Genomic DNA, 17,948 nt, shown 5'->3' with positions numbered 1-17,948 from the left:
GCATGATAGGAATTTCAGGTCGCAAAACTATATCATGTCCCAAAGTCAATTGCTCGGTATCCAGCAGAGCCCAATAACATGCAAGTAACTGTTTCTCAAAAGGTGTATAACGCTCACCAGCATCAGGTAACTTTTTAGTCCAGAAACCTAACGGTACTCTACTCTTGCCTTGTTTCTGCCACAAACTCCAATTCGCATAAAGGCCTTGTACAGACACATTCAAATCCACATCACCATCACATACAGGCCATAAATCCAGAGCATGCTGAATTGCTTCTTTTGCCAGACTGAACGCATCTTGCTGTGGTTTACCCCATTCAAATGCATTCTTTTTACGAGTGACCTGGTACAAAGGGGCCAATATTTGACTCAAATGAGGAATATGCTGGCGCCAAAAACCAAACAAACCAATGAAGCTTTGGGCTTCTTTCCTATTTCTCGGAACTGCAAAATCAAGAATTTTCTGTTTAACCTGAGGGATCACTTCTCGGTGCCCTTCATGCCAATTAATACCCAAAAATTTCACAGCCTGGGACGGACCTTGCAATTTATCCGGGTTGATTTCCCAACCTTTCTCACGCAAGCAATCAATGACTCTATCCAATTGGGTCTGAACTTCCTCTTGTGATTCGCCTTGGATCAAAATATCATCAATATAGTGACATATCTGAATTTGCGGATGAACCGGTACCTCAGCCAGATGCTCTGCCACCAGCCGGTGACATATCGTAGGACTATGCACATAGCCCTGGGGAAGACTTCTAAACGTCATCTGACGCCCGTTCCACGTAAAACTGAATTGTTCCTGACACTCAGGGGCAATCGGAATCGAAAAGAAAGCATTAGCAATATCAATGGACGCATACCATGTACCTGGATGTTTTTGGATTCTTTCAATTAGGGTAATAACATCCGGTACTGCAACAGTCAAAGAGGGTGTGTGTCTATTCAATTCTCGATAATCAACAGTCATGCGCCAAGAATTATCACTCTTACGTACAGGCCAAACAGGATTATTCCAAGCAGAAGTAACTGGGGTTATAACTCCTGCATCCACCAACTCCTGAATAGTGGTACTAATCTCTTCATGACCACCTGGAATACGATACTGCTTCTGACGAACCACTTTTGTCGCCTGGGGAACTTTTATGGGGGGCATTCTTAAACGACCAACCCGTACAGGCCTGGACGATATATAATGTTTAGTTCCAAATTGGTAACATCCATCATCTAAGTGCAAAGTCATTCCTTTCAAAATATCAATTCCAATTATGAATTCTAAGAGTGGCACCACTAATACAGAGTATTCTTTTCTAGGAATTCTACCTATTCTCATTTCAAGTAAAGTTTGAACTGCGGGAGTTTCCTTTCCACCTAATCCGGTAATTGTAAAAGGCTGACCTTTAAACTTCTTTGATTTTCCATGAATAAGAGTGGCCTCCGCTCCTGTATCTACCAATGCTCGGGCCCTTTGGATATTACGATGTCTCCAATAAATATCAATATCTACATAGGGTCTATTATCTCTGTGAGCCCATCTGTGTACTGGAGCTTGACCTATTTCCTAGTCCTTTTTACTGTGTTCTGTGTACCAGGATAAATCAGGATAAAGACTCTCACGTTTCCTAGGTATCGATACCTCCTGTTCATATCCATCTCCATTACGAAATGGATTACTGTTCTCTGCATTGTACTGCGGGTTTCGATCGGCCAATATGTGTCAATCCTCTCTCCTTCTCAACTCAGGGGATTGATCCCTATCATCTCTACGTCTGCTGTTAACATAATCATCTCTCCCCCTCTCTCTTTCCCCCTCTCTCTCCCTGTCTCCCTCACGATGGGGGGACAAATCACGCATATAACGTCGATCATCACGACGATCAGAGCGCCCACGGCGGTCGTCATCACCGCTACCGTCAGAAAAACCACGATCACACTCAGTCGTCCGAACACGCCGGGCACCCTCCTTTCGATCCAAGCCACGTTTGCGAAACATTTCCCACAAACGAGAAGTAGTCTCACCATCAATGTCCTCCTTCCGCACACCATCGGCCATAAGACCAAAAAACATATCACGTCTAGTAAGTTTATTGTCACCAGGAGTACGAGTGTCAGGCCGGGACTGCCGTTCAGGTTTAAACCACTCACCCAACTCACCGAGTTGGCGTACCGATTCCAGCACCACAGATAACATGTTACCAGTCTGATTAATCAATAAAGTCATCATGACCTGCTTATAAGCAACAGGGGAAGAACGAATAATACGATTCCGCACAGAAGATGTCAAGAAACCATCAAGCAACCTGTCGGCAGTATTTAGAAAAATCGCCGTTTTCATCACCTCCTCTTTGAGACGTTGCGCAGCATCGCGCAAAGTATACCACGGTTTGTCATTCATAGGCCAGTCAGACTCAGTAGGATATTTTTGATTACAACCCTCAGTCGCCAATTGAAGCAAAGAAATTTGACCACCACCATTAAAGTTACGAAAATGATCCTGTACATTAGAATCCGAACTCAAGGAACAAAACTTCAAACAATCGCCAGCATCCAACATAATGCCAGCAGCGCCCAGTTCATAAAGGCGCACCATCCATGTGAGTAAGGTCTCACCAGCTCGCTGCCGAAATCGCTGCAAAATATCACTAATTTCTTGTTGAGTAAAATCCTCCAAAGAGTCTAAAGCAATACCATTCGGAGCACCGGGAGCCTGCTGCACCTTCCGCCGAATAACTGGATGCACCGAGACCGCGGGACGAGCATCACAAGGAGCTCGACCAGTACACGTAGAGGAACAATCAGTGGAAGAAGCATCGACCCCGCTCGAAGGACGAGCGCAATCACGGGGTGCACCATCAGAGGCGCAAGAAGCAGATTTACAAGCACGGCCGGAGCGAGAAGACTCGCGCTTGGCAGACTCCTCCCCCGAGGAAGGAGAATCACTCGAGTTCCAGATATTACCATCCCATTCATCAGGATTCCAATCCAGTCCGGCTTTCGCCACGACCAGACGCACCTTTCGCGTCGAAACCCGACCACGACGATTCTCAAGTTTATCAGCAAGCAACTTATTTTGACACCGCAACAAAGTATGAGCATTCTGAATCTCAACAAAGTTTGCTTCCAAATCCTTATGCAAGTTCTGTAACTTCAACAACCTCTCATGCAGAATTCTGTACGCAGACAGAACAATCCAACCTCTGCGTCCCAAAACGGGAAGCTCATCACCCTTAGATACCGGCGCCTTCTGTAAACAAGTAATCACATCAGCCGGCTCCGCCAGCTCCAAAAAAGAATTCCAATTCTCACTCAAACCAGTAGAATCAGCCCACTCACGGGCTAAGGCTTCATAAGGCGTTGAATCCCAGCCGGGAATATCAACGGGCAACTTAAAAGTAGATTTCGACTTTCTAGAAAACATCTCGGAAAAGAAAGAAAAAGAGAAAAAGAAAAAGAAGAAAGAGAAAAGAAAACTACAAACAATTATATAGAAATAATATACAAACGAAACCACGCACGCACCGAAAGCAAACACGATACAACCACAACGCACAGGTTTCGTAAACGGTTCGTGACGCCAAATGTTCTGCTTGGGTTTTCGGATCAGATAGAACCCGCTCATCAGAGCCTCACTAACCCAGCCAGAACGTTACCCCCTCCCTAGAACCTATTTACAATCCTGCAACCACATATATCTATCACCTAAGGACAGGGGATTCCTACTATGCATACCAAGACCTCACAATCGGCGGCCTCGCGATCCTATACGGATCCAGACCTCTCTGCCCATACGACAGTATCACAAGTGGCGGCCTCGCGGTCCCATACGAACCCAGACCTCTCTACCCAGACGGCAGTCTCAGCACAATCAGCGGCCTCGCGATCCCATACGGATCCAGACCTCTCTGCCCATACGACAGTATCACAAGTGGCGGCCTCGCGGTCCCATACGAACCCAGACCTCTCTACCCAGACGGCAGTCTCAGCACAATCGGCGGCCTCGCGATCCCATACGGATCCAGACCTCTCTGCCCATACGACAGTATCACAAGTGGCGGCCTCGCGGTCCCATACGAACCCAGACCTCTCTACCCAGACGGCAGTCTCAGATCACAAGTGGCGGCCTCGCGGTCCCATACGAACCCAGACCTCTCTACCCAGACGGCAGTCTCAGCACAATCGGCGACCTCGCGATCCCCTACGAATCCAGACCTCTCTGCCCATACGACAGTATCACAAGTGGCGGCCTCGCAATCCTATACGAATCCAGACCTCTCTACCCAGACGGCAGTCTCATACGACAGTTCATCCTATGATCACCATTACATACAAAAAGGGAATCAGTCTCACTATTCATCAGATCACACAAGGATTGCCAGTTCGAGCATAGCCTGTTCTCAGGTTCGAGGGGCTCCTCTTACCCTTATTCAGTTACCACTTACCTGATCAGGGTTAACATCTGTTCATGTAGCCGCAGCTGACTAGAAGAATAGGCTACCCTCTTATACAAGAACACGCAGCACATGTTGGTTCACTACAAACTGGATACTTTATTACTCATTACATACACAATCACATAACATTACGATATAACACATAACCTGCAAAGAAAAGTGAAAGTTTAAGTTGTACACTCTAATAAGAAAGGGTCGACATCACCTTAGTAGTATGTAGCCTGCACTCAGTGGTCATCTAGGTTCCATTCTCGTCTGTGCCTCGGCTCGCCTGGAATCACCCTTCTCCGAGTCACTGGGACCTCTTCCTTATCGGCTACTCTCTCCTCTCTGGCTATTCTGCTATTCTGCTAGGAAAGCATCTGTCTCTCGGTTCTTCTCCGCCTTCAAGATGGCGTCTGTCTTCCCTGGAATAAGTAGTAGCTTTACTGCTAACGGCTAGATGCCGCCTACGGACTGAACATGTAACTGCCTCAGACTTTCACTAATATAGAGGTGCGTTTCCTCATGGAAAATTCCGGCCCGTAACCTGCCGCCCACCAAATTCTTGTACCTCCCCGTACCAAGGACACGTTCCCAGCCGGCCGGCCTGATGTAGTGTCTTCGGCATGAAGAAAAATACAATCCTTCGATAAGGGCCGGCCTGAACCGGTTCTCTCCAAGCGAATAACACCTCATAACTAAAACATTACGTTTGACCTAGAAGCATCCCAAGCTGCCGGAGCAGAAAGAAAGATGGAGTCTCTCCCGTTTGAGGCCTACCAGGCCTGAATTCAGCACAGCTCCATGAAATACCCTCACTACAGGACAGGTTATCCCTAATACTAACGAATCTATCCCCTAGGCTATGTGTGCGAGCCCTGATCTATGGGGAAGAGCACAGAATCATGTCGAAGTGCCTAGTAAATAGGCTCCATTCACTACTCTAACCCTTAGACTTGAATGGTAAGAGACTGAAGTCACATTTAATCATCTTTTCCTCACAAGAAGGCCGGGAAAATCGAGCAGAACACAAGGGCAGGTAAGAAAATGGGAAGACTCACCTCAATCCCTCTTCTAGATTCTAGATAGGACTAGAAGCACAGCCCTAAAAGAAACTGGGATAGTGCTGGGGATCCTACCCCTATTACTCTGTGTGGCTCCTCACTGGCTTCAGGGATGCACTGATGTGTGCCTTGACAGGCACATTTTAGCAGATTAACTGTGCTTCCTGAGGGATGTGCAGTACGTCTGCTAAATAAGATAGAGTGCGCCTGTATGAGGGGATCGTAGTTGGCCTACACTCCTCGGACATGCGCAATCCAAACATCCAGCTATAGAGTGTTTTATTTTGAAACAACACTCTGTAGCTGGATCAGGCCTTAGTCTGTTCCTCCTCCTCCTGTCATCAGGACCCTGGAGACAAGTCAAAGCAAGCTGACCCATGCCCCTGCAGTGTTCCTGTAAACAAAAAACCTGTGTCTTTATAAACACTGCTTAAGTGAAAAACGTGCAGGGGCCTCACAGGAGGCTAGGAGCTGTGCCCTGAAGTTCCTTATAAAGAGTTGCTGCTGCCAAGGAGGCTGCCACACCAAAGAAGTAGTTGATGGAGCCTTATTCTCTCCAGGCTGACTCCATGCTGTTGCCTTCCCATCAAAGAGTGACTGTGCACTGCAGAGAACTGAAGCTGCATCCTCAGCTGCATGTTCTTCTATCTCCACACTGCTGGAGAACTGCCTTCTTGATAAGACTGGAACTGTCATAGCCGCATGTGCTACTGTCTTTCATGCTGCTGGGGAACTGAATGCTGGATTAAACAGGAACTGTCTCAGCTGCATGTGCTACTGTCTTCTGGGGTCCTGGGGAACCACCTCCTCAATAGGCCTGGATCTGCCTCAGCTGCATGTGCTACTGTCTTCCGTGCTTCTGCTGGGGAACAGAATCCCAGATTAAATGGAAGCTACCGCCGCTTTCGTTTTCCAGTGTCAGGAAGGTGTGGACTCAAGTGACTCTGCCTGCCCTCTACATTTTTCTTTAGAGAGGAAATGTTACAAAATGTGATAAACTCTGAGGAACTTTAAAGCATAGTAAATTATTAATTTTGATTTCCTTTCTACTGGTTAGGATACGTCATTTACGTCTACTCTGGCCAGTTGTCCTTAACAAACTGTACAATATATTTTCTTTTTGGAATTGTACCTCCGCCTCCCCATTTTGTAGAGAACCTTTTCAGTCTTTTCTTCAATCATACTTAGGATAGTTATTGTCTTCTTCTATATTACTCTTCCCCCACAAGATAGCTTCTGCTAGTAAGTCCAAACATCCCATTCCCTGGAAACAAAGGATGAGGTGTTTTTGAGTCCTAGCTTATTTCCACTGGAGTGCAAAAAATGGTCACCTTTATGCAAGCAGCATGTCTTACTTCATAACTTAGGGGTCCATGGAGGGAATTTCTTTTGATAATTTACCTGAACATAGTAATGATAATGAGGGTGGTGAGAAAAAATATGTTTTTTATACTACTATGAGAAAACTTAAAGAACATATTGGAGAATTCATAAATGTAGTATTGGAATGTCGCAAATTGTTGCTTGTGTACAAAGTAACAATTAAAACATCACTAACTATGTGGTTGCTCTCAGGGGTCTGGCCAACACTTCTGGATTATTAGGTGATCTTTGTGACTCCCTTATCCATGAGCAAATAGTGAGATGCACTAATAGTTCTAGAATACAAGAGAAGCTACTACCAAGAACCTTCATCTAAGAAATGCTGTAGATATAGTGAAAGAATGTGAACATATGCCTACTGCTGTAATAAAATGAAAACATCTAGTGATCAGCGCATTTGTATTGTAATAAATTGCAAGAATACAGATGGGTCTCATAGGACACATGAATCTACAACAGTTAAGTTAAAAACTTCAAAAGGCAACCCTGAAGTAAAATAGTTTAGATGTGGTAATTTGGGGAATTTGGCAAATTGGAATTCCTTTTTTACTTAAACTTCTTCATTTAGAAACTGTGGCAAATTGGGCACTTAGCCCAAGTATGAACAGACATTAATGTTAAACAGGTTAATGTAGTTGAGAATGTAAGTGAAGATTTAGATAAACTTGTTTACCAAACTACCAGTGTATTGTGAACATGTGCACACACCAACAAGCGCAATTTCTTTGGATGGCCATATTGTGAGAACGCATGATGTCTCATGTTCACCATATACCCTTATCGACAAAAGAGTCTATGGTGTTTTCCCCAACAAAAATTATTACACTATGGAGGTTCTTGACTTCAATATGAGAGTTACAACAAAGACCCCAAACCTCTCATCAGTATTTTAGTAATATTCTTTAGCTTCAAGGATAGATTCACTCAGGGCTTTAAGTGGGATGAAAAACTAGGGGGTCTGTCAAAGGGGTGTGGCCAATGTAATTAAGGGCGTGGCCTAAAAACACATAAGCAAAAAATCTGTGCTTAGCATATTGTGCCGCCCGACTAGTATTTTGCTGTTTCTGTCAGATCATCCAGATACATAATGCAACAAGTAACATCATACCTACAACAAGTCAGGACTATTAGCTTTGTCAAAGGTTGTTAGTTTCATAAGATAAATAAGCTGCAACGATGGCTTGTATACAATATTGAAAAAGCTTACACTTAAAGCCCTGGTGACACAACGATAATGTTGCTGCTCCTGATTTTTAAAAAGAGAAAATTACTCTCTTTAAAGAATTTCCCTTCCCCTACAATGCTGACCTGGCATGACGTCATGCTGTAACATCTCCACAAGTGAGAAATGAGCAGTGTGAGCAGCACACGCTAGTGAGAAGTGAGCATTGTGAGCAGCGCACATCGATGTGCCTGCTGTCACTGCAGTCTGGAAAAAAACGGACCGCCTGTGCCAGGGCACAAAACAGAGCCCAAAAGAGACCCGTTTCGAGGCCCCCTTTAAAAAACTGCCGGTGCGCAGCACCAGTGAGACTCGGCCCACTGTAAGCCATGGATTCACTGTTGGTAAGGTATACATAGTTGAACTAGATTCCTATTTACCTGGTTGGAGACATCAAAAGTAACCAAGGATTAAACTCAACCCCAACTCTAAGGATCCTGTTCTGTTGGTGAAAGGGCGTTTGTGAAGTGAGGATGAATGCATGTATCCAAGGACTTACTTAACATTTTCTAGGATCATTTAGGTTTATTAAGATATATCTGGCACACGATTAAACTGAGAAAGTATGCAACTCCACTGGTCCACAAAGTGTGTTTGATTCCCTTTCTCATAACCAACCCACAAGAAAAATAACTAAATAAGTTAGGCAAAGAAGGAGTCATTAAACCCAATCATTTTTTGTGTGTCTGACTTCTATTGTTTTTGCCAACAAAGAGATTGGGAAACAAATGTGTTTGTGTACGAATCTAAGGAGGCTTAATTCCAACAAATAAAATTGCAGGCACCCCCTTCCCAAAATCAACAAGGTACTACTAATGTGCAAAGCCTCGCCTCTTTGGAGGGATTAATTGATATAGGCTTAACACCAGTGTGTACTGCACTCAGAGTTGAGATCACTCTTCTCCTTTGTTACTCCTTTAGGGGTTTATAGGTTTAGATGTATGTCGTTCGACTGAGCATCGTCAGATTTCATAGTTTATCAAATTATGCAACATATCCTGAAGGTGATTACCAAAGTGGTATGTTTTCAGGATGACACCTTGATTTATGAGATGAATGTGTCTGTTTATAATAAGACATTGAGATTAGTTTTCACAACATTGAGTAAGGCTGGCCTAACCGTACAGAGTACTTGTTAAAGAAGAGTATGGTTAGTAACCTATAAAGGTCACACTATTTTTAAAGATGGGGGTCAAACCAAAACTTGACTTGGTTGAAGCTGTAAAAAAAAAGTACTTGGACCCAAAGATCGAGAAGAGCTGAAAATTATTTTTAGGGCTTGCATATCAATATAAGTTTGTAGAAATGTTGCCATTGTCGCTTTTCTTTTGGGTGCCATTTAAAAAAAGAATGCTAATTTTTTGTGATAAAAGGTTGTCAGGATGCATTTGACAGGATCAACAATTTTATCCACAAAGCCCCTTTGTTATTTCCTACACATTTGATTAGTTTTTGCAGTAAGTATGGTGAAATGTAATGTAGGAACAATACAAACAAGCATTTGCAATGCAATAGGTCTCACATTTACACGAGTTTAAGCTATTGGCATTGTAAATGACAATGCCTTTTATTTATGTTTAAAAAACAAAATCTAAATAAAAGGCATTGTCATTTACAATGCCAATAGCTCTAACTCGCGTAAATGCGAGACCTATTGCATTGTAAATGCTTGTTATCATCTGACATTTGAGAAAGGACGAGCAAGAGAGAGAATAGGTAAACAGTTACAAAGGAAAGCATGGACCCAAAAGAACATCTAGAGTGAGCAAAGGCCACTTGAAGTGTAGGGTGTTGGGAAAAATAGACATCAGGTGGAATCAAAACTAGTGAGAAAACAAGGACGACCAGGCAAGTGAGCCCTCCTGAACACCCAACTTTATCCAGGACTAAATATCGCCCCCGGGGGACAGGGTAAGCGATCTCGCGCTCACTGTGGCTAACCTGATTGGCCAAATAGCCACTGAAAAAAGACTTTTCTTCCCGGACAGTGGGGGAAACATCAAGGGTCCGTCTTCTGTAACACCCCCCGCCCCGTGGGTGACGTGGCCTTTCCAGTTTGCTGGCTCTTTCGATGGGTGCTTGGTTCTCAGTGCAGCATGGCCACCCCCGACGTTGTAAGAAGTGTTCCCTCAGAGGACGAGGTGAGAGTTTGCTGGTTGGTTTACTGTATTAGTTAGATTTCCACAGTCCTTATCGATCGATTGATTGACTAGTAATGCCTGTCTGTCAGAGTCAATCGAAGGCAACGGTATAGCTAAATATGCTCTTGAGGGAATCTAGGCCTGGCGGTCAAAACCGGGCACGTTGTAATTAAGGTCACCGGATATCTTCATGTTCCCCACTCTTAAATTATTTTAAGTTGCCCATTTGTTTCAGCAGAAATTAACCTAGTCTACAACTCCAAAAATTGGAGGAGGTGGCCTAACGGACAGAGCTGGGGAACATGAATCGGGCATCGGCTCAACATCCTGTGATTCTGGGCAAATCACTTGATCTCCCCGTGCCTAACAAAAACAAGGATATGAATGAAAAGGATATGAAGCAAGCTTTCAACAGGAAGTGTGTGTGGCTCACAGTATTGAGAAAGGAACGGAAACTCCGGAAGCTTGAAAAATATACAGTGATTAAGAAACAAAATTAACAGCGGAGTGTTTTTTTATCAGAAACAGGGAGCAAGCAGCAAGATCTGGCTTGACGATTTACGGCAGCATCCTGGGTCTGGCAGTTGGCCACCAAACCGGACTCACCAGGGCTGTGTGTGGCTAGAGAAATCAAATTAGAAATGGCTGGAAAATTATGTGTATGCACAGTTAAACCAGTGGTGCGCGCGCACCACAGAGGAGCAGGGCCGGGAATCGAAAGTAGTGGTGCGCGCGCACCACAGAGGAGCGGGGAAGGGAGAGCAGCAGCGAGGCGAACGGTGCGCTACTGCGCGTGCTGGCCACCGTCGGGAATGGGCGGAGCAAAGGCTGGACTTGTGCCCGCCTTTGCCCAATTGCGTGCTGGCTTTTATAATAAAAGCCACGCGAAAGCCAATAGAGCCGCAGGAAGAAGAAACACACGCACGAGAGTGTGAGCAGCTTTACAAACCCCATACAAAAGGGCTCTCGCTGCGCGAGCAGTGCTCTGCACTGCAACGCAGGGGCGAGCCCTAAAAAGGTGCTGTATTCCATGAGCCCTGCTTCCCTCTCCCCCATCCCCCACTCCCCAGACAATATATCTTTCACGAGTCCATGTGTGACTAGCTCCTCCAGCTCATGTTACTCCTTTGCATTCTGGAACTTGTATTCTGGTTTTATAATGTATCACAATAAAAAAACAGTACTGTAAGTCCAGGGCATAAGTCTTAAAAAAGAAGTGGGGGGACTAACCTAGTTAGGCAGTATGCAAATGACATCAGGGCGCGTAACTACACGGCGCGCAACATCGGCGTGCAACATAATGGCGCATGACATCACGGCGCACTACATCACAACACATGACATCGCGCAAGGCATCACAGGAAGTGACATCATAGAAAGGGACATTGCAAGCCACAAATTTACAGGAAGTGGCATCACAAGAAGTGACATCAGATCTAAAGCCCTAACATATATGTTTAGCAGGTCTATCATGTGTACGTTTGAGCGCATTGCGAGGATAAGAGCACAGTGAGCTATGGAAGATGATATGTGATGTCTACACCTTGTAATCCACCAGTTTTAGGTAACACATCCTGTACATTCAATTACAAACATATAATTTATTGTACATGTAATATGCACGTGTTGATGGAAAGGGCTCTGACACCCTGCATTGGAATGAGTTAGGCTATACAAGAAAAATTAGTGGTACTTAAATTATTTCAACGCCTCCTCAGGAGAAGTAAGCTCCATATAAATGCAATTGGTTTTGTTGTAAATACTGGGAAAGGCCAACACATCTGATATTCTTACAGTGCATATCTCCTAAACAGGGACTGAACAAAGTGAAAAGCTGCCTCTCTTAAGTATGTGTGAAGTGCTAACAAGGTGTGAGCCTTTGTTTCCCCTCCACTTCATTTTCATCTGATGTGAGGCTTCTGGCTGCTCCCAGTCAAAAGACTCGGAAAAAAAGCGGCCTGATTACCCCTCAAATTTGGCCTATGTTATGGGCCCAGCAGCAGGACTGGGAACAGAAACCGTCCCTGGCCAACTGCCCAGCCAGCCCCCCTGGGGGGTAGAGGGGGTGCGGCCGAGCTGTTTGCAAGGGCCGGTTTTGGCCGATTTTGTTACCAGAGGCCCATATTGCAGGCCCCCAGTAACAAAAACAGCCCCAGGGGCCCAAAACCAGCCCCCACCCTAATGGCCCACCGGGGAAATGCCTGGTGCCCGCTACGGACAGTCCGGCCCTGCCCAGCAAGAGTCTTAAATAAGAAAGCCCCATCCTGTCCCTGTCTGCACGTTGTTGCTTGTTGCAGAAGGAAAGCAGACAATGTGCAGGCGCTGCTGAAAGTGTCCCGGCGTTTGGAAATTACACCGGGACGAGTTCAGCGCATTATTCAGTGGGGCCCAAATTCTTGGCAGGGTGGACGGTGTTGACCTGTGAAAAAAGTAGGTGGATGCGTCCAACCGCGTGTACCCCCGACTCGTGCCCTGGGTAAGTCACAGGATGCAAAGATGAAACCCTGACTGGAAAGCTAGTCATTCATGGACCTGTACAACTTGGCAGATATGCATTAAAGGATGGGGGGCATTTCCCTTGCTTCCTTTAGGGTTTATTGTAACTGGGGCACTCAGGTTTTCCCGTTCCCTACCTGAATATCTCATCCAATCCAGAAATTATTTTTGAATTCTGGAATTTGCAATCCTGGTATTATAATGTACTTAACAGGTGGACTACAAGTTCCAGCATACAACGGAAAAACCTGGACTTGATGGGCTACTCACACTTGGAAATGGAAGCATTGAGACGTACTGTGTGACTTTGCTGTGTCCATACCTGGCATTACAATCAGTGGTCGAAGTGGGGGGAAAAAAGTAGGGGAACTGTGGGTGGAGAATCAGAGGGCGGGAATAACCTGAGAACTGGATCAGTGGGCAGAGTTGGAGGTGTGGCCAGATTGTGCAAAACATCCCACTTTTTAGTATTTGTTTGGCATTTCACTGACCAGTTACAGTTAACAATGATATTTAATTAAATCAATGGATACACATAATAATTTAAGGTTTAATATGAGTTACTGCCATTAAGATACAATCACGAAGTGGGATATGTTTCCAATCAAAGACTGTCCCAAATACACTTAAAAGTGGAAGCACAAGCCATTTGTCTCTGATCCATGGAGTTTCTGTCTTCAGCACTTCTCCCATTTTCCACAAGAGCAGTTCAAACATGAATGGCAAAATATCCTAGTTTGCAAAAGTTTTTTAAATAATTATGGCTCTGCCATATTTGCCACATAATACAACATCTGCTATATAATCTGACAATTTTAACTAATAATTTTTTTGCAGCTCAAACAGATCAAAAGTTACAAAAAAAGTGACATGTGCTGCTGTGAAGTGGACGGCCCTTTGCAGAGGTTGCCTAGTCACCTTTCTCACTGCTGCATGTGTATGTTACACTGGTACTAATAAGGTAAAATCTTTCCAGAGACTGTTAGCATGTGTAAAAATGACAAAATATTAAAGTGCTAGAAAATATACTGCATTACGTTGCAGCTTTTTTTTTCTGCATAATTTAGTCATCACTTTGGCGTAATTTTGTCTTCTTTTGCTGCATAATTCCAGTGGCCCCAAAGCAGGCAGTACGTCTTAAAAGTGCTTTTGCATGAAGCAGAGAGAATGTGAAGTTTGCAAACTTAGTTACGTGTGCGTGCAAATCCTGCTTTGCCATTCCCTGGTGAGTTGCAGCTACTACTGCTGAAACAAGGCCAATGGAGGTACTAATGGGTGAGGCGGACTGGCCTCAAGGGCAGGGCCGTCTTTAGCGCTCGTGGCGCCCTGTGCAACAATGTTTGTTGGTGCCCCCCAATGACCTCCTCTGCCACGGATTCCTCGGATTTCCTCAATTCCACCCTTTAACAGTGCCCCTCAAGTCTCCATAACCACACTCTCTCTGAGATGCATTTAATTTGAATTACAGTGCCACTCATACCAGTGTAGGGTTTTAGAGCACTTTACATCACACACACTACACAGAGACAATCAATTATACGTGTGTAAATCACTGTATAGGAATGTTACATAAGACAAAGGACTAAAAGGTGTAGAAGTCACATGACAACCATACTAGTGGGCAGTATAGTTTAATAGTGATTGGTCTGGACAAACACAAACTCAGAATTTAAAATGTAATACCATGGTTGGGGGTTCTCTTTAATAATCAGAATTGATTTCTATTCAAATGAACACTTTTTGCAACATTAGGATAATCAAAGACTGGGGGAAAAACGACAATGCTCCCATTTATACCTTGCAGTTTACATGCAGCTCTTAGATGACAATAGCTCACTGTTCTATGTTAGGATTTTAACTTCTAAACTGCAAGTAACCAAAGATCTGTCTGACAAAAGCAGTAGCCCACTGACCTATTTACATTATGTGCACTTTGTGATCTGCATGGTACATGTTCTTTGCAGCAGGCACATTTAACCCCCTGTGCAACCTTTCCATGAATCAAAACTTCCACTAGACAAAACTTTGATCTTTCTCTTGGAAGAACATTAATGAACGGAGTTATCATAACATTTTTATAGTTGCCAAAAATTGCTGGAGGCCAGGAGGGAGGCAGCAAGCACTTTTAAAACCATAATATACTTGCCACCCTAAGTCAGCCCCCAGTGCGAACACACCGGTCACACCGTCCTAGAGCTGGCACTTCTCAAGGGTCCTGTGACCTCAGTGACAGAGTCACTGTTGCTATACTGTGTGCTGCTTCATAAGCCTACCCGCAAGACTAGAGGTGAACTTCAGTATGGGTTGTGGTGGACAGGCCTCCAAGGTTAACCCACACTTGCCCCCACTAGGGCAAACCTGCTGGTGCTAAGACACCAGGGCTTCTATGGTCTTGCGGGGGCTTCTTAGGCCTAGCATGGGAATGTGCTTCCTCAGGAGAGAGGACTGGTCAGGAAGGCTGAACCTGGTTCCCCAGTTCCAAATTCGGCATCTCTGACCATAGTGCCACATCCGCTCCCCCAAAGAACACCATACTGCCCCACTGAGAGAAACTCGCACGGCCTTCAACTACAACCCAATTGTGCCCTGCTATACATACCTGGATGCGACTCAGTTCAAATTACGCACTAGACAAGAGCAATACGCTGCCTAAAAAAAGTAACAAATCTTCAAAAAAGCAAACCCTCATAGGGAATGCAATATTAAGTTAAGCATATGAAATGTAAGCAGGAACAACATGGTTATCTCAACACTTTTACACTCACTATTCAGAAATCAATGAGTGCTTGTGCCTGAAAAGTGAAGGACATGACTAGAGGGACCCACTACAATGTCCATTGCTTATATCCTCACAAAACGCAAGCAGTATGGTTTAAAAAAAAACACATCCATGAACACCGAGTCGCGCTACGCATTTTGTTTTTCAATCCACCCATCAATCCGGCATTGCGGTATCTCCAGAATGGTGCACTTACTCATTCAGGGAAAACAATGCTGTTCAAAGAAAAGATAAAACAAAAGTAGCGCTTCACTGGCAAACTCTGTATAGTGGCGCTAATGTGTTTGGGTGTGAATAAAATCAATCTGGCTGCTTTGTGAACACTGTCTTGCTTTATTTTTCATAGTTGAACCTTTTATTTCTGTCCATCCCGGAGGCTGTACTTTGGAATAGAATAATGTCAGAAAAAGACAACATTTGCAGCAAAAGTATTTTTCTTTTTTGGATCCATTTCACAAGGGAACAAACGAAAGGAGGAAAGAGAGGATGAGAACCGGTTTTCAGTGAGGAGGAGCGAGACAGAAAGAGGGAGTAAGAGGAAGAAAGGGAGGGGGAGCAGCTACCAGCGCTAGATCAGAAGTGGACACTGTCCTGGTCTTCTCTGGCAAGTAGGAAAGGACAGAGTCCTTTTCCTTCCCTGCCCACCGCCCGTCCCTAACGGCCAGGAACGCCGAGCCTTCTCTGCAGGCCGTGGCTATTTCTGCCGTCCTGGGACGCATTATTCAAATGCAAAAAATAGGGACACAGGATCTATTAATTTATAGAAGTAGGGGCACGCCGTGCCCTCCCGATCCCGCCCACTTCGACCACTGATTACAATATGACTTTCTTCATGGATATAAAGGGGTAGGTTTACTCTATAAAGCTTTGCAGACTCCCAGCACAAATTTCAAATGAAGACCAGATGATAAAAGAAAATAGAGACTGAGTCGTCACCTTGTTTCTCTCACTCGGATTGGCCAATGAGGAAGGTCAGTGAGGCTCCGCCCCCCCACCTATAAATGTCCGCATCGCCAGTCGCTCGGTTTGCAATGGTTGTGATGGGGGAGGAGGATGTTTGAATGTTGGCAGACAGAATGTTTCTTATCTAGATAGTTTTGAAAACCGAACGTTACTTTTAGATTGTAACATGCCTGCGGTTTGTTAGTCTGTCTCATACTAATGCACACTTTTTTAATTATTATTTTTTTTTTTGTGGGCAGCTTTTTGGGGTTTCTAAAATACAAACATTATGTACGTTGTTTTTCATAAAAACCTGTGAAATTCACATGGAAGGATGTGATTTGTTACTTTCGTGAAAATTACGTTCCTTTCTGCATCTAATTACCTTCTTTCATCATGATGTGTGACATTGAGTTTGTTGGGCTGTTTGTGTTCACAGTGGATCAGGAAGTGTCAGTTGGGGGAGGGGGGTGCTCGGCAGTCAACTGCTTGATTCTGTTGGGAACGGGGCGTGAAAAAGATGTACCTTAATGGGTCGAGAGCGTGCACTGAAAATAGGTTACATTTTCTCAAATGCTTTCACCTGGAAGCTTTTTAGACGTGTATAAAAAGGGCGCGCTCGGCAGTTTAGCTTGTGGTAGTGGGACTGTGCAGAGTCGATTAAGTAAACTCTTGCTCGCCAAAATTAACAAAAAAGAATTTCAGGGACTGTTTGTATATGTTGGAAAGCTTATCAACCGGTCTCCAAAGAGTTTTTGTGGGGTGCTCCAGTAATCCAGTCCTATCCGCCATCCGCAGACTCCCGTATACCTTCCAGTGAGAGCTTTGATTGGCTATCCCTAGGACACAGGCCCGGTTCTAGAGGGTGGGCCAGGCCCACCCAAACATGAGCTTGGCCCACCCAAACAAATGAGCCTTGGACCTCGCAGTAAATCTGCCACCGATGTACAATAACAATAAAAACTGTTCAGATAACTGGTGATTTACGATCCTGCTGCAGGGCAACCATTTGTCCGTTGGTAGTTCAGTGGGTTACTATCTCTGTCATAGATATCCTTGTGTTACTTGCAGTTCAGAAGTTACTATCCTAACCTAGGACAGTGACCTATGAACTGTCATCAAAGAGCTGCATACGAACTTCACTTTTTTGTGTTGTGATATAGTTAGAACTTCTCCATTCTTTCATTATTCTAATGTTACTAAAAAGTTTGTTTTTGGGCAGTTATCCATTTTTATCAGTAAAGCCAACCCCCAACCACTGGAGTACTCTTTAAATCCTGAGTTTTTGCTTCTCCAGGCTAAACCCCCGTAAAATATATTGCCCACCAGTATGGATGACGTGCTTTCTACACCTTGTAATCCTCATTGGCTTATGTGACATTCCCCATAGACTGATTTATTGTCTCTGTATAATGTGTGTTATGTAAAGTACTGTGACACCCTACACATGAGTAGCGCCATCCAACAAATGGAATGGATATGAGA

The sequence above is a fragment of the Triturus cristatus genome, chromosome 10 (genome assembly GCF_964204655.1).
Source record: "Triturus cristatus chromosome 10, aTriCri1.1, whole genome shotgun sequence".
Taxonomy (NCBI): domain Eukaryota; kingdom Metazoa; phylum Chordata; class Amphibia; order Caudata; family Salamandridae; genus Triturus; species Triturus cristatus.
Note: the sequence above shows the minus strand (reverse complement) of the source record.